Genomic DNA, 14,349 nt, shown 5'->3' on the forward strand with positions numbered 1-14,349 from the left:
TATAGAGAAGTTCCTCCATGTAACATATTAGGACCTATACTGTTCATCATATACATCAATCACATTACCAATGGTTTTATTCGTGGAGAAAAAATTATCTTTGCTGATGGAAGTAACATTACAGTCACTATTAGTCACTGAGAAAACAGGAAAACTACTTGCAGAATATCCAAATGAAAACCTGAAGGAAGTTCACATTTGACCTATATGCATTTAAGGTACATTAAATATAAAGCAAATAAATGTAATCAATTTTAGGTTGAAGAAGGAAAATAACACTCTTAAAATACACGGTCCAGTGGGATTAATGTGAGCATCTGTAAAAAGCCTGGATAACCACCTTTTGAAGCACGGACCGCTGCAAGACGAACAGAAAGAGAGTCAGTGAGGTTCTGGAAGGTACCGACGGGGATATGCAGCCATGGCGACTCCAATGCAGTGGCCAGCTGCGCTAGGTTTCTAGGTTGAGGATCCATGGCGCGAAAATCCCGATAGAGGTGGTCTCACAGATTCTCAGTTGGGTTTTAATCCAGGGAATTCGGTGGCTAGGGAAGTCGGAATCTCATCCTGGTGAGCATCGAACCACGCACGTGCACTGCGAGCTGTGTGAGACGCGTTGCATTGTCCTGCAGGTAGATGCCATCGTGCCCAGGAAAAAGAAACTGCATGTAGGTCTGGACATGATCAACAAGGAGAGATGCATACTTATGTTGATCCATTGTGCCTTCCAAATTGACTAGATCACACAGAGAATGCTCTCAGGCCTGGACCCTTCCGACGAGCGTTGCAGGGTGTTCGTTTTCAGACGGTTCACGCCATACACGCCAATGGCCACCTGTCCGTTGGAGCATAAAATGTGATTCGTATGAAAAGGCCACCCGTCGCCATTCAGTGGACGCCAAGTTGCCGCAGGGGCGTGCAAATTCCAGGCTTCGTCGCCAATAAACAGCAGTCAGCATGGGTACATAAACCAGGCACCTGCTGTATATGCCCACACACAGCTCTGTTCGCTGAGCGATCCATGAGGAGACGCTGTTGGTAATTTCTCTCTTCATCTGAGCGCTCGGTCGCTAAACAGTTGCACATCTATTCTCCAGTACACATCTCCACGGACACCTTTCATCCCAGACACCTATGGCCTGTGCTGCATACTGCTACAGCGATGCCGATTTTGGATAGCGCCGTTTTGTCACGCAAGGTATCCTTTATCAACGGCGGCACGCCAACTTACAAACTTAGTCGTTTCGGAAATGCTTCCAGCCTTGGCCAGAAAACCCATGACCATGCCCTTTTGAGCGTCTGATAAATCGCATTGCGGCTAATACTACACAATATTCCGAGTCCCCAACACAAAATTTCTGGGAATGAATATTGACTCTCAACTGAAGTGGTCTACATAAACCAATATACTTGCGGTCCAGAGCGCCATGCCAAAGTTCGCGCGGCTCCCACCGTCGGAGATTCGAGTCCTCCCTCGGGCATGGGTGTGTGTGTTGTCCATAGCGTAAGTTAGTTTAAGTTAGATTAATTAGTGCGTAAGCCTAGGGACTGATGACCTTTGCAGTTTGGTACCTTAGGTACTTACCACCTACCACCTGCAGATAGAATTTCATCAACAAAGTATGACCTTAGGATCCTATAACAGTATGTAACAGCGAGTGCCTTTTGTTACATATTTTGTTCTCCATGGACCTTATCTGATTAGGATACCAAACCGTGCAGCAGTACTCTATAAATGGATGGACAACCGCACTGCAGGCAGTCTCTTTAGTACGCTGTTGGATTTTCTACAAGTTTTGCCAGTAAAACTCAGTTTTTGGTTCGCCTTCCCTACAACATTTTGTATGTTTCCAATTGAAGTTTTACGTAATTGAAATCTCTCGGTATTTGGCTGAATCGACAAACTTTAAATTGATGAAATTGTCGTTCGCCGAGTTTTAACGCAATTTTGTAGTACTCACGTGCACGACCTCACACTTTTCGTTGTTTATGGTCAATTGCCCCTTTTTTGAACCAAGCAAATATTTTGCCTAAATTATTTTGCTATTTATTTTGCTCCTCTGATGACTTTATTACATGGTGAACGACAACATCCTCTACAAGCAACCTAGCGGGCTGCTCGGTTTGTCTCCTACATCAACAGCACAGGGCCAATAACACTTCCTTGAGGAACGCCAGATATCTGTGTCTAAAACGGTCACATAGTCCAAACCGCTGATTGTTTATTTAACAGCTTGAAGGGGCAACAAAAATTTTATGTTCAGTATTTCATGTAATTATTGACTGAATTTAAAATGCTGCTTTAATCGGCTCATTAAGAAGTATAATCTTGCATTAAAGGCTTAACGCAATAAGTCAAATGTTAAACTTAGAAACTGTATCTCTATCGTGAGTCAGTATAGCTCACGGTTCCCAAATTATCTAGACTACATTCATCCACTATTTGAGAATGAGACATTTAGCAACTTCTAACAAATTTCCACATAATTTCAAACCTTTTCGAAAATATTGTCGCTTACACTTCCACAAAATAACAAAAAGGAAAAAGTTTATGGCTTACTACATTTTCGCCAGCCGCTGTGGCCGAGCGGTTCTAGGCGCTTCAGTCCGGAACCGCACTGCTGCTACGGTCGCAGGTTCGAATCCTGCCTCGGGCATGAAAGTGTGTGATGTCCTTAGGTTATTTAGGTTTATGTAGTTCTAAGTGTAGGGGACTGATGACCTCAGATGTTAAGTCCCATAGTGCTTAGAGCCATTTGAACCATTTTTGAACTACATTTTCGATGTTCATCCAGTACAAATGCGCCACCAGGCATGAAATTTCAACTTATCGTTTCTTTCTTACGAACACTATTCGCAGCATATTTGAAGGTAGTATACACATATACCAATGAATGTAGCTGCAACATTATACAGGGTGATTCAATAAGAATAACACAACTTTAGGAATTTAAAACTCTGCAACGACAAAAGGCAGAGCTAAGCACTATCTGTCGGCACTATAAAGTTTCATTTAGTTGTACATTTGTTCGCTTGAGGCGCTGTTGACAGGGCGTCAGCGTCAGTTGATGCTAAGATGGCGACCGCTCAACAGAAAGCTTTTTGTGTTATTGAGTACGGCAGAAGTGAATCGACGACAGTTGTTCAGCGTGCATTTCGAACGAAGTATGGTGTTAAACCTCCTGATAGGTGGTGTATTAAACGTTGGTATAAACAGTTTACAGAGAATGGGTGTTTGTGCAAAGGGAAAAGTTCTGGACGGCCGAGAACGAGTGATGAAAATGTAGCACGCATCCAGCAAGCATTTGTTCGCAGCCCAGGAAAATCGACTCGCAGAGCTAGCAGAGAGCTGCAAATTCCACAATCAACTGTATGGAGAGTCCTACGAAAAAGGTTAGTTATGAAACCTGAACGTCAACTACCCGAGGCGATGGATCGGCCGCCAGGCAGCCCGTGACAGAGCACTTCATCACTGGCCTCCAAGAAGCCCTGATCTTACCCCCTGCGATTTTTTCTTATGGGGGTATGTTAAGGATATGGTGTTTCGGCCACCTCTCCCAGCCACCATTGATGATTTGAAACGAGAAATAACAGCAGCTATCCAAACTGTTACGCCTGATATGCTACAGAGAGTGTGGAACGAGTTGGAGTATCGGGTTGATATTGCTCGAGTGTCTGTAGGGGGCCATATTGAACATCTCTGAACTTGTTTTTGAGTGAAAAAAACCTTTTTAAATACTCTTTGTAATGGTGTATAACAGAAGGTTATATTATGTTTCTTTCATTAAATACACATTTTTAAAGTTGTGGTATTAATTTGAATCACCCTGTATAATTGTTCGACAAATAGTTAAGGAGGTATGACATAAACGTTGAGAGTGTGAAAAATTGGCTGTTCTTAAAATGGAGCGAAAATTCCCTAGACTATACTCTAAATTAGTATACTCATGTTGACAGCAGTTCTTGATTCGAATTCTGGAATATTTACTGCATCTTCATTGGTGAAGGAATTTCGGAAAACTGTGTTTACTAATATCGCATAGTGGTGCTGTAATTGGTAACATTACCATTACTATCGCGCAGTGAAGGCACTGATTCTGCCTCCCCACTGATAAACTTTACATACAACCAGGATCTCTTTGGACAGGGCAAAGTATGATACTGGAACAGGCAACTACCTGCCTGCCTGCCTATCGTGCAGAAGAAGAATTTGCTATGCGACAGAATCATTTCGCATATCAGCGTTATTGCCATGACGAGTAATAAACTGGTTTCAGCGTTGAATTAATGCTAGCACACCTCTGCTGGTTTCTGGTTGCAGTTGTAGCATTTACTGACTGTTAAATATTTTACTTCATCGGATTGGAAAATTTTCCTTCCCAAGGCCGCTGTCAGAAGTCTGAAAAAGTTATAGTCACTGTAGGTGAGGTCTGACCAACAATGTGGGTGGATGTCACATTCCGGATGGAAAAACAATTGAACAGTAAGTATAGGGTGAACATTGTCGAGCAGCAGGAAAAAACGTCAACTTATAAATCCGCATTTCTTCTTCCTGACTGCAGAAAGAGAGTGTTTCTTGAGTAGATATCCACTGTGCACTGTTGCTCTACTGCCAGAGCTTCATAATCGAAAACGAAGCACTGCATTGAACTGGAAGGGCCCACAGCAGTAAAGGTTAATTATGGAGGAGGGCTGAGTGGCTATTTGAAGATGATTAATTTGGGAGAGAGTTTGTGTGAAAAATGTTCAAATGTGTGTGAATTCCTAAGGGACTAAACTGCTGAGGTCATCGGTCCCTAAACTTACACACTACTTAAACTAAATTATGCTACGAACAACAAACACACAGAACCATGCCCGAGGGAGGACTCGAAATCAACGGCGAGAGCGCCTCAAACCACGAGGCAGTTTGTGTGAAGCAAAAGTGGCAATATATTTACAAACCCAAAAATCCATTTATCGAAATAGTGAAACATCCACAGAGTGAAGAAGACATGTCACGGATACACAACATGAGACAGAAATATATCTTCGAAAGAAAATTAACAGTTTTTTGTGGGGTTGGGGGGGGGGGGGAATATTATGACCACTGTCTACTGCCAGAGTAAATGATGACAGGTGAAGTTGCGGGCACGTGACTCAGAAGACGAAGTATATAAAGGGAAATGGGAATCAATCTAGTCACGATACGGATGCAAGTGGAGAAGTCCACTGACTGTCACTTTGACAACGGACGGTTAATTATGATCCGGCGCCGGGAAACGAGCATCTCGGAAACTGCGAAGTTTGTCGTGTGTTCTTGTGTCACTGTCGTGAGCATCTATGGCAAGTAGCTTAAAGGACGGTGCAACTACGAGCAGGCACGATGATGTTAGACATCCACGCCTTATCCCAGAACATGGAAGTAGGAGGCTTGCCCGCTCTGTAAAACAACGTAGGCGACGATCTGTGGCAGATATGACGACAGAGTAGAATGCTGTTGGCAGGTACAAGTGTTTCGGAGCAATCGTTCAACATACATGTTCCCATGTTTGTCCACCATAGCGTCCATTACGATTACAGTGGCCATGGGATCTTCGAGACTGCGCCGTGGATCAATGCAAACGTGTCGCCTGGTCGGATGAATCATGGTTCTTGTAACTGTAGGTCGATGTTTGCGTACACGTCTTCATCCAGGAAAAGGGCCATCCGAAACGTGCACCTCGCGAAAGACGCAGGCCGGTGGTGCAGAACAATACTATGGGGACATTCACCTGGACTTCGATGGGACCTGTGGTACTAGTCGAAAGCACCATGACAGCCATGGACTAAGTGCAGTTAACTGCGGACCACCTGAATCCCTTCATGCTTAATGTCTTCCCCGACGGCGTCTTTCCAGCAGAATAACAACCCATGTCATAAGAGGAATATCGTGCTACCGTGGGTTCAGAAGCATGATAGCGAACTCTTTATGATGTCTTGGCCACCAAATCCGCCTGATCTGAACCCACTGGAGCACATCTGTTGCCCTGTCGGGTGCCAGTTCGCGCCCACATAGCATCCTTCCCGTAATATACGAGAATTGGATGACCTGTGAGTAAACGTTTGGTGCCACGTATCACAGGGAACCTACAAAGGAATTGACGAATCCATGATCCGCAGAACTGCTGCAATATGGCCTTTAAAAGTTGGACCAACACGCTACTAAGCAGGTGGTCATAATATATTCTCTCATCAGTGTATATGTTGGGTAGAACAGGAGGCTGGTGAAGTGATATATTACAGCTATATCCATACGGAGGACACTTACCCCAAGGAACAGAAAAGCACCTGCAGTGTGATGTCATGTTGTTAGTGGTGATGTCCAGGAGTTTAATTAACAGCAAGAAAAGGCCATTCCTTTTGCAAAGGACCGTTGAGCATGGTAAGTGTTAGGAGATGCAGACTGCGTTTGGAAACAGGTATCCCGTAAGCATCACATAAATATTAGCGGGCGCGTTACAAACCTATTATGATTTGATTTCCTATTTAATATGGAAAACGATAATTTCTATATTTGTGTTCCTATGCAAAACTGTACCTATTACATACCCCGTACAATATATAGAAGTGTTTAAGTGGAATTGTGGAAAACCCGTTGCATAAAGTCAATTTACGACGACTAGACCAGATCTTATACATTATGTAAAGATAATTTTAATTTACTTTTATATAATAAACTGGAGGCTATTATTTCACACACAACATACTAAGGTGAAGTCAAGCATTATCTTAACTTTTAGAATGTCTTCCATCAACGGAGATCTGGAGAGACGAGCTTTGTCGTCCATAGCAATGGAAGAATAACCGATGACACCAACATACGCTGCTGAACCTAGTCGCTTGGAATAAAAAGAACATTTCCACGAGACTGTGATACGTACGCCCCTTTTGCTGATAACTGCTCACACCTCGTGAACGGAGATTTTTCGTGCGCCAATAGCCCACGCTTAACCCCCATGTAAACACGGATATCAGATTCAGCATTAAACTGGGATTCGTCAGGTAATAAAACAGCTTCTGCTGGAAATTGGGCCAGACAAAAAATCTGTAACTGTCACAGACAGCACCTGCAGTACAGGCAGCTTTTTTGTAACTAATAGCGCGTGATCTCACGGTTAGAGCATCAAACTAGTTATATCTCTTAAAGACACTTGACTTTTTGCGTATCGCTAACATAAGCCGAAGCGCAATTTCTAAGACGCACTCAAATTTAAAAAAAAAAATGGTTCAAATGGTTCTGAGCACTATGGGACTTAACATCTGTGGTCATCAGTCCCCAAGAACTTAGAACTACTTAAACCTAACTAACCTAAGGACATCACACACATCCATGCCCGAGGCAGGATTCGAACCTGCGACCGTAGCAGTCGCGCGGTTCCGGACTGCGCGCCTAGAACCGCTAGACCACCGCGGCCGGCCTCAAATTAAAACACGACAGAGGAAAAAAGTAAGTGAATTGTTTATTATTACAACAGCATTCACCATAACTGTTGGTACATTCATCTCGCTGTCAGACAAGGTGGTTAGTGCTTTCATTTAAAATGTTTGCTGTTGCCTACCGAACCGTGATTGTACCCAGGCGTGCACATCTTCTTCCGAAGCAAGTCGACGGCCACGGATGTCTTTCTCCAGGGCTCCAAAAGCACTGAAATCTCATGGGGAGAGGTTGGCAATGTATGGAGGATGTACAAGGCCTCCCAGCGAAACTTTTGCAGCGTACTCGAAACAACCTTAGCAACATGTGGACGGACATTATCTTGTAATAGAACGATGATATCGGTCAACGATCCTGGGAATTTGTACTTAATGGAGCCTTTCAGTTCACGCGCAGTAGTATGTTGACGCTTTTCAAAGTCCAAACGCCTAGGAATGTTGACGGACGGCATCATACTATTGCAGGATAATGACCGCCCACATGTTGCCAACGTTGTTTCGACTGGAAAAACTGGAAAGTTGCACAGGGCACACCAATATTCAAGAAAGGTAGTAGGAGTAATCCACTAAATTACAGGGCCATATCGTTAACGTCGATATGCAGCAGGATTTTGGAACATATACTACGTTCGAACATTAGAATTACCTCGAAGAAAACGGTCTATTGACACGCAGTCAATATGGGTTTAGAAAACATCGTTCCTGTGAAACACAACTAGTTCTTTATCCCCATAAAGTGTTGAGTGCTATTGACAAGGAATTTCAGATAGATTCTATATTTCTGGATTTCCGGAAGGCTTTTGACAATATACCACACAAGCGGCTCTTAGTCAAATTGCGTGCTTATGGAATATCGTCTCAGTTATGTCACCGGATTTGTGATTTCCTGTCAGAGAGGTCACAGTTCGTAGTAATTGACGGAAAGTCATCGAGTAAAACAGAAGTGATTTCTGGCGTTCCCCAAGGTTGTGTTATAGGCCTTTTGCTGCTCCTTATCTATATAAACGATTTGGGAGACAGTCTGAGCAGCCGTCTTCGGTTGTTTGCAGATGACGCTGTCGTTTATCGACTAATAAAGTCATCATAAGATCACAACAAACTGCCAAACGATTTAGAAAAGATATCTGAATGGTGTGAAAAGTGGCAGTTGACCGTAAAAACCGAAAGTGCGAGGTCATCCACATGAGTGCTAAAAGGAACTCGTTAAACTTCGGTTACATGATAAATCAGTCAAATCTAAAAGTTGTAAATTCAACTAAATTACAGTTATAAACAACTTAAATTCGAAGGAACACATAGAAAAAGTTATGGGGAAGGCTAACCAAAGACTACGTTTTACTGGCAGGACACTTAGAAAATGTAACAGACCTACTAAGGAGACTGCCTACACTACGCTTGTCCGTCCTCTTTTAGAATACTGCTGCGTCATGTGGGATCCTTACCAGATAGGACTGACAGAGTACATCGCAAAAATTCAAAGAAGGGCAGCACGTATTGCATTATCGCTAAATATGGGGGAGGGTGTCATTGTAATGCTACAGGATTTGGGCTGAACATCATTAATCGAGAGGAGTGTTTCGTTGCGGCGGAATCTACTCACGAAATTCCAATTACCAACTTTCTCCTCCGAATACGAAAATATTTTGTTGACACCGACCTACATAGGGAGGCACGATCACCACGATAGAATAAAGGAAATCAGAGCTCGTACGGAAAGATATAGGTGTTCGTTCTTCCCGCGCGCTATACGAGATTGGAATAATAGAGAATTGTGAAGGTGGTTCGATGAACCCTCTGCCAGGCACTTAAATGTGATTTGCAGAGTATCCATATAGATGTAGATGTAGACGCTGCAGAGGTTACGCTGGGAATCCCTTACCCATCCTCCATACAGTCCCGATCTCTCCCCGTGAGAGTTTTATGTTTTGGAGCCCTGAAGAAAGACATTCGTGGGCGTCGATTTGCTTCGTATGAAGAGTTCCGCGACTGGATACAGTCATGGTTCCTCATGCAACCACAAACATTTTTTCACGAAGACACTGACCGTCTTGTCTCATAGTGGGATAAATATATTAACAGTTATGGCGATTACTTTTGAGGTAATAAACAGTTTATTTACTTTTTTCTCATTTGTCTTGCAATCATTCGACGGCCACTTATACTTCATGATTCGGCACTTGATAATAAAAGTAGGAGGCACTCTCAAAGTGGCGATTCTGTATCCGTGTTTATAAGATTATTTATTCAAAAGGGTTGGCATGAAAATGGATGTGCTAAAACATAAAAAAATGTGAATGTACCACAATACTATTAAAATAAAAACAGAATGGAACGTTAAAGCTATACATTTCAACCGATGCGTTTAATACGTGAAATTTGAATCTGGAATGGAATTTTCGGTAAGCAACATAAATGAAAAGTAATCGATGTTTTAATTTATTCATACTATTTGCAATATCGTCTTGTGTGAGAAATTATCTGTCTGGCTCAAAATACGTATGTTGATCTCCCGGTTCAATTGAGGTAGTTCAGTTGGTTCCATAAGCTATTTTTGAAAAGTGTCTTTCACATCAGGTTTGATGGGATTAGCTCAAGGGAGCAACCATCCCCGAACTTCCCCTCGACATAAAACATATTACCTCACTGCGAGTAGAATGTTACTCTGACTATCAACGAATGTCAGGCATAATTTGTACAAAGGAAACCTAAAGGAAAGACCTGTGTCACAAAATTGCATTTGGTAGAGTAATAGCATGTAAACTGGTTGGTACTATTCGAAATGAGGAATTTGTAACAGTTGTAAGTCAAAGACGAAAGTGTTGATCTGTTACATCAGGAACAACTATTAACATGTGAAAATTTATGTTAGGGAACAAAATACTTGTAGTCAGAAGAAACTGATGAGATGTTGATCGAGTGCTACTTATTGAAATTGAATGTTGAGAGCGGTAGATTCAGGAGTATTCTAACACAACAGGACTGCATTAGTTTGCCAATTATTTGTGACGTTGCTCCATTGAGTGTCTTTTGACAGGACGATGTCGTGTTATAGCGACTAATTACAGTCGCCGTCACTACACATTATTACACACGACAATCGGACGCGCAAGTTGTCGAACTAACATCCAGTAAAAAGGACCGCACCAAAAAAATAAGCAAGCATCGTAGTCGGTAGTGAAGAGAGAAACCAGAATTTTCTTTCAGCCATATGGAGGACATCAATGAATCACATCCAAGCATCATTTACAGAAGCAACATTTCTGGGTTATTTTTTAATGAACAGAACCGTGTCAGATAGAGCTCTCTTTACAGCAGTGTTGGTATTCTGAGTAATTTGCAAAACGCATGCAACTAGATTTATCAAAAACTGTATCACTTACTGAGTTTCATGACATCTTGTAATTTGATGGATCAGTTACCTCAGACTGCATTGCACTCACGTAAACGTTGTCACACTGACTTCTGTTGGATAACTATGGCATCAGACTGTTTTACACGTGTAACCAACCGCTCCACTATTCACAGTCCGGAAGAGATAATGGGGAACCGCTACTTGCGGATGATGTTAAATTATGACCTGCTTGTATCCCAGAAATAGGAAGACAGTTTGTCATGGCCACATTCCTTGGTAAATATTTGCCTCGCCATATCAGCGGCTTCCAGATAAAGATGAACGAACAGCAGAAGTAAGATTTATGTAACTACCACTCTCATTGTTTATCGCTATCAACCGCGTCGTTTCATCTTCAGCAAAGCGCACTGTAGTCGCCCAACCTCGATGCCGGAGAACTGAAGAGGGCGGTGAGTTAAGTTCGCTGCTCTCAGCAGCAGCAGTTGGATACTACACCTGTTATTGTAGTCAGCTATTAAATTTCTGCAGACCATCGTGCATTTGCTTTGCCAAGGCTCTCGTCCGCAGTTGAAGTTGTTGTTGTTGTTGTTGTGGTCTTCAGTCCTGAGACTGGTTTGATGCAGCTCTCCATGCTACTCTATCCTGTGCAATCTTCTTCATCTCCCAGTACCTACTGCAACCTACATCCTTCTGAATCTGCTTAGTGTATTCATCTCTTGGTCTCCCTCTACGATTTTTACCCTCCACGCTGCCCTCCAATACTAAATTTGTGATCCCTTGATGCCTCAAAACATGTCCTACCAACCGATCCCTTCTTCTAGTCAAGTTGTGCCACAAACTTCTCTTCTCCCCAATCCTATTCAATACCTCCTCATTACTTACGTGATCTACCCACCTTATCTTCAGCATTCTTCTGTAGCACCACATTTCGAAAGCTTCTATTCTCTTCTTGTCCAAACTCGTTATCGTCCATGTTTCACTTCCATACATGGCTACACTCCATACAAATACTTTCAGAAACGACTTCCTGACACTTAAATCTATACTCGATGTTAACAAATTTCTCTTCTTCAGAAACGATTTCCTTGCCATTGCCAGTCTACATTTTATATCCTCTCTACTTCGACCATCATCAGTTATTTTACTCCCTAAATAGCAAAACTCCTTTACTACTTTAAGTGTCTCATTTCCTAATCTAATTCCCTCAGCATCACCCGATTTAATTTGACTACATTCCATTATCCTCGTTTTGCTTTTGTTGATGTTCATCTTATATCCTTCTTTCAAGACACTGTACATTCCGTTCAACTGCTCTTCCAAGTCCTTTGCTGTCTCTGACAGAATTACAATGTCATCGGCAAACCTCAAAGTTTTTACTTCTTCTCCATGAATTTTAATACCTACTCCGAATTTTTCTTTTGTTTCCTTTACTGCTTGCTCAATATACAGATTGAATAACATCGGGGAGAGGCTACAACCCTGTCTCACTCCCTTCCCAACCACTGCTTCCCTTTCATGCCCCTCGACTCTTATAACTGCCATCTGGTTTCTGTACAAATTGTAAATAGCCTTTCGCTCCCTGTATTTTACCCCTGCCACCTTCAGAATTTGAAAGAGAGTATTCCAGTTAACATTGTCAAAAGCTTTCTCTAAGTCTACAAATGCTAGAAACGTAGGTTTGCCTTTTCTTAATCTTTCTTCTAAGATAAGTCGTAAGGTTAGTATTGCCTCACGTGTTCCAACATTTCTACGGAATCCAAACTGATCTTCCCCGAGGTCCGCTTCTAGCAATTTTTCCATTCGTCTGTAAAGAATTCGCGTTAGTATTTTGCAGCTGTGACTTATTAAACTGATAGTTCGGTAATTTTCACATCTGTCAGTTGAAGTTACTCAACTAATAACCGTCGTACTATACTGAGGTGACAAAAGTCGTGGTATAGCGATTGTACATATACAGATGGCGGTAGTATCGCGTACACAAGGTACTCGTAAAAGGACAGTTCATTGGCGGAGCTGTCATTTGTACTCAGGTGAATGAAGTGAAAATGTTTCCGACGTGATTAAGGCCGCACGACGGAACCTGACAGACGTTGAACACGGAATGGTAGTTGTAGCTAGACGCATGGACAGTCCATTTCGGAAATCGTTAAGGAATACAACATTCCGAGGTCAGCTAGGTCGACAGTGTGAAGAGCGTCTCGAGAATACCAAATTTCAGCCATTATGTCTCAGTGATCGACGTCCTTCACTTAACGACTGAGAGCAGCGGTGTCTGCGTAGATTGTCAGTGCTAACAGACAACCAATACCTCATTAAATAACCACAGAAATCAATGTGGGACGTACGACGAACGTATCTGGTTGGACTGTGTAGCGAAATGTGGCGTTAACGGGCTACAGCAGCAGAAGACCGACGCGAGTGCCTTTGATAACAGCACGACATCACCTACAGCACCTCTCCTGGGTTCGTGGCCACATCGGTTGGACTCTAGACGACTGGAAAACAGTAGCCTGATCAGATGAGTCCTGATTTCAGTTGGTAAGAGCTGATGGTAGGGTTCGAGAGTGCTACACAAGCCACGAAGAAATAGATCCGAGGTGTCAACAAGGCAGTGTGCAAACTGGTGGTGGCAACGTAGTGGTGTGTGCTTTATTTACATGGAATGGACTGGGGTCACTGGTCGACCTAAACCGATCATTGATTGGAAATGTTTATGTTCGGCTACGTGGGAGTATTTTTATGGATGACCACGCGCCATGTCACAGGGCTCGCGATTGGTTTGAAGAACATTCAGGTCAATTCGAGCGAATGATTTGGCAATCCAGATCGCCCGGTATGAATCCCATGGAACATTTATGGGACATAAATGAGAGGCCACTTCGTGCACGAACTCCTGCATTGGCAAGAGTTTTGTAATTATGGACGGCTATGAGGCAACAGGGTTCAGTATTTCTGCAGGGTCTTCCAATGACTTGTTGACTCCATGTACGTCGAGTTGCTGCGTTACGCCGTCCAAAAGGAGGTCCGAAACGAAATTAGGAGATATGCCACGACTTTTGTCGCCTCATTTTAAGGTTTTGTTAGCCTCATTTTTGTAATTTAAAAGCGAAAGTTCAATAACAAGCTTCTTCTACCTTTTTTTCAAATATTGTTGTTATCAACCTGAAGAGGGGTTTGATGTAGTCCTTACGTTACTCTGTCCTTTGTAAGTTTTTAGTACCTGCTTAATTAATGAACTCTATAGCCACTTGAACCTACTGTTCCCCGCCCCCCCCCCCCCCCTGCCCCCTCTACCATTTTTGCCAACTTCCACACGTCGCTTCGTTGCCAAATTAAGTATTCGGTGATGTCTACAGATGCGTTCCATCAACTTACCGTTTTTTATGTCAAATTGTACTACAAAGCTTTTTTCCCCTCAGTTCTTTGTTGTACTTCTGTACACGTTACTCGATCTACAGGTGTAATTTGTACTTCTGAAACACATTTAGAAAGATTCGACGATCTTCTAATCTTCACTATCCGTCGTCCGCATATGATAACTC

The 14,349-nt window shown here is 42.7% G+C and overlaps 1 protein-coding gene across 1 annotated transcript in view; it reads left to right on the forward strand.

The window, feature by feature from the left end:
- The first annotated feature begins 11,234 nt into the window (after positions 1-11,234).
- Positions 11,235-14,349, forward strand: part of LOC126202881 (UDP-glycosyltransferase UGT5-like) — a 67,578-nt gene continuing 64,463 nt past the window's right edge. Inside the window, exon 1 of the mRNA XM_049936939.1 lies at positions 11,235-11,256. The gene's annotated coding sequence lies outside the window, so the exon portion shown is untranslated. The remainder of the gene's footprint in view (positions 11,257-14,349) is intronic.

This window comes from Schistocerca nitens, chromosome 9 (assembly GCF_023898315.1).
Source record: "Schistocerca nitens isolate TAMUIC-IGC-003100 chromosome 9, iqSchNite1.1, whole genome shotgun sequence".
Lineage (NCBI taxonomy): Eukaryota > Metazoa > Arthropoda > Insecta > Orthoptera > Acrididae > Schistocerca > Schistocerca nitens.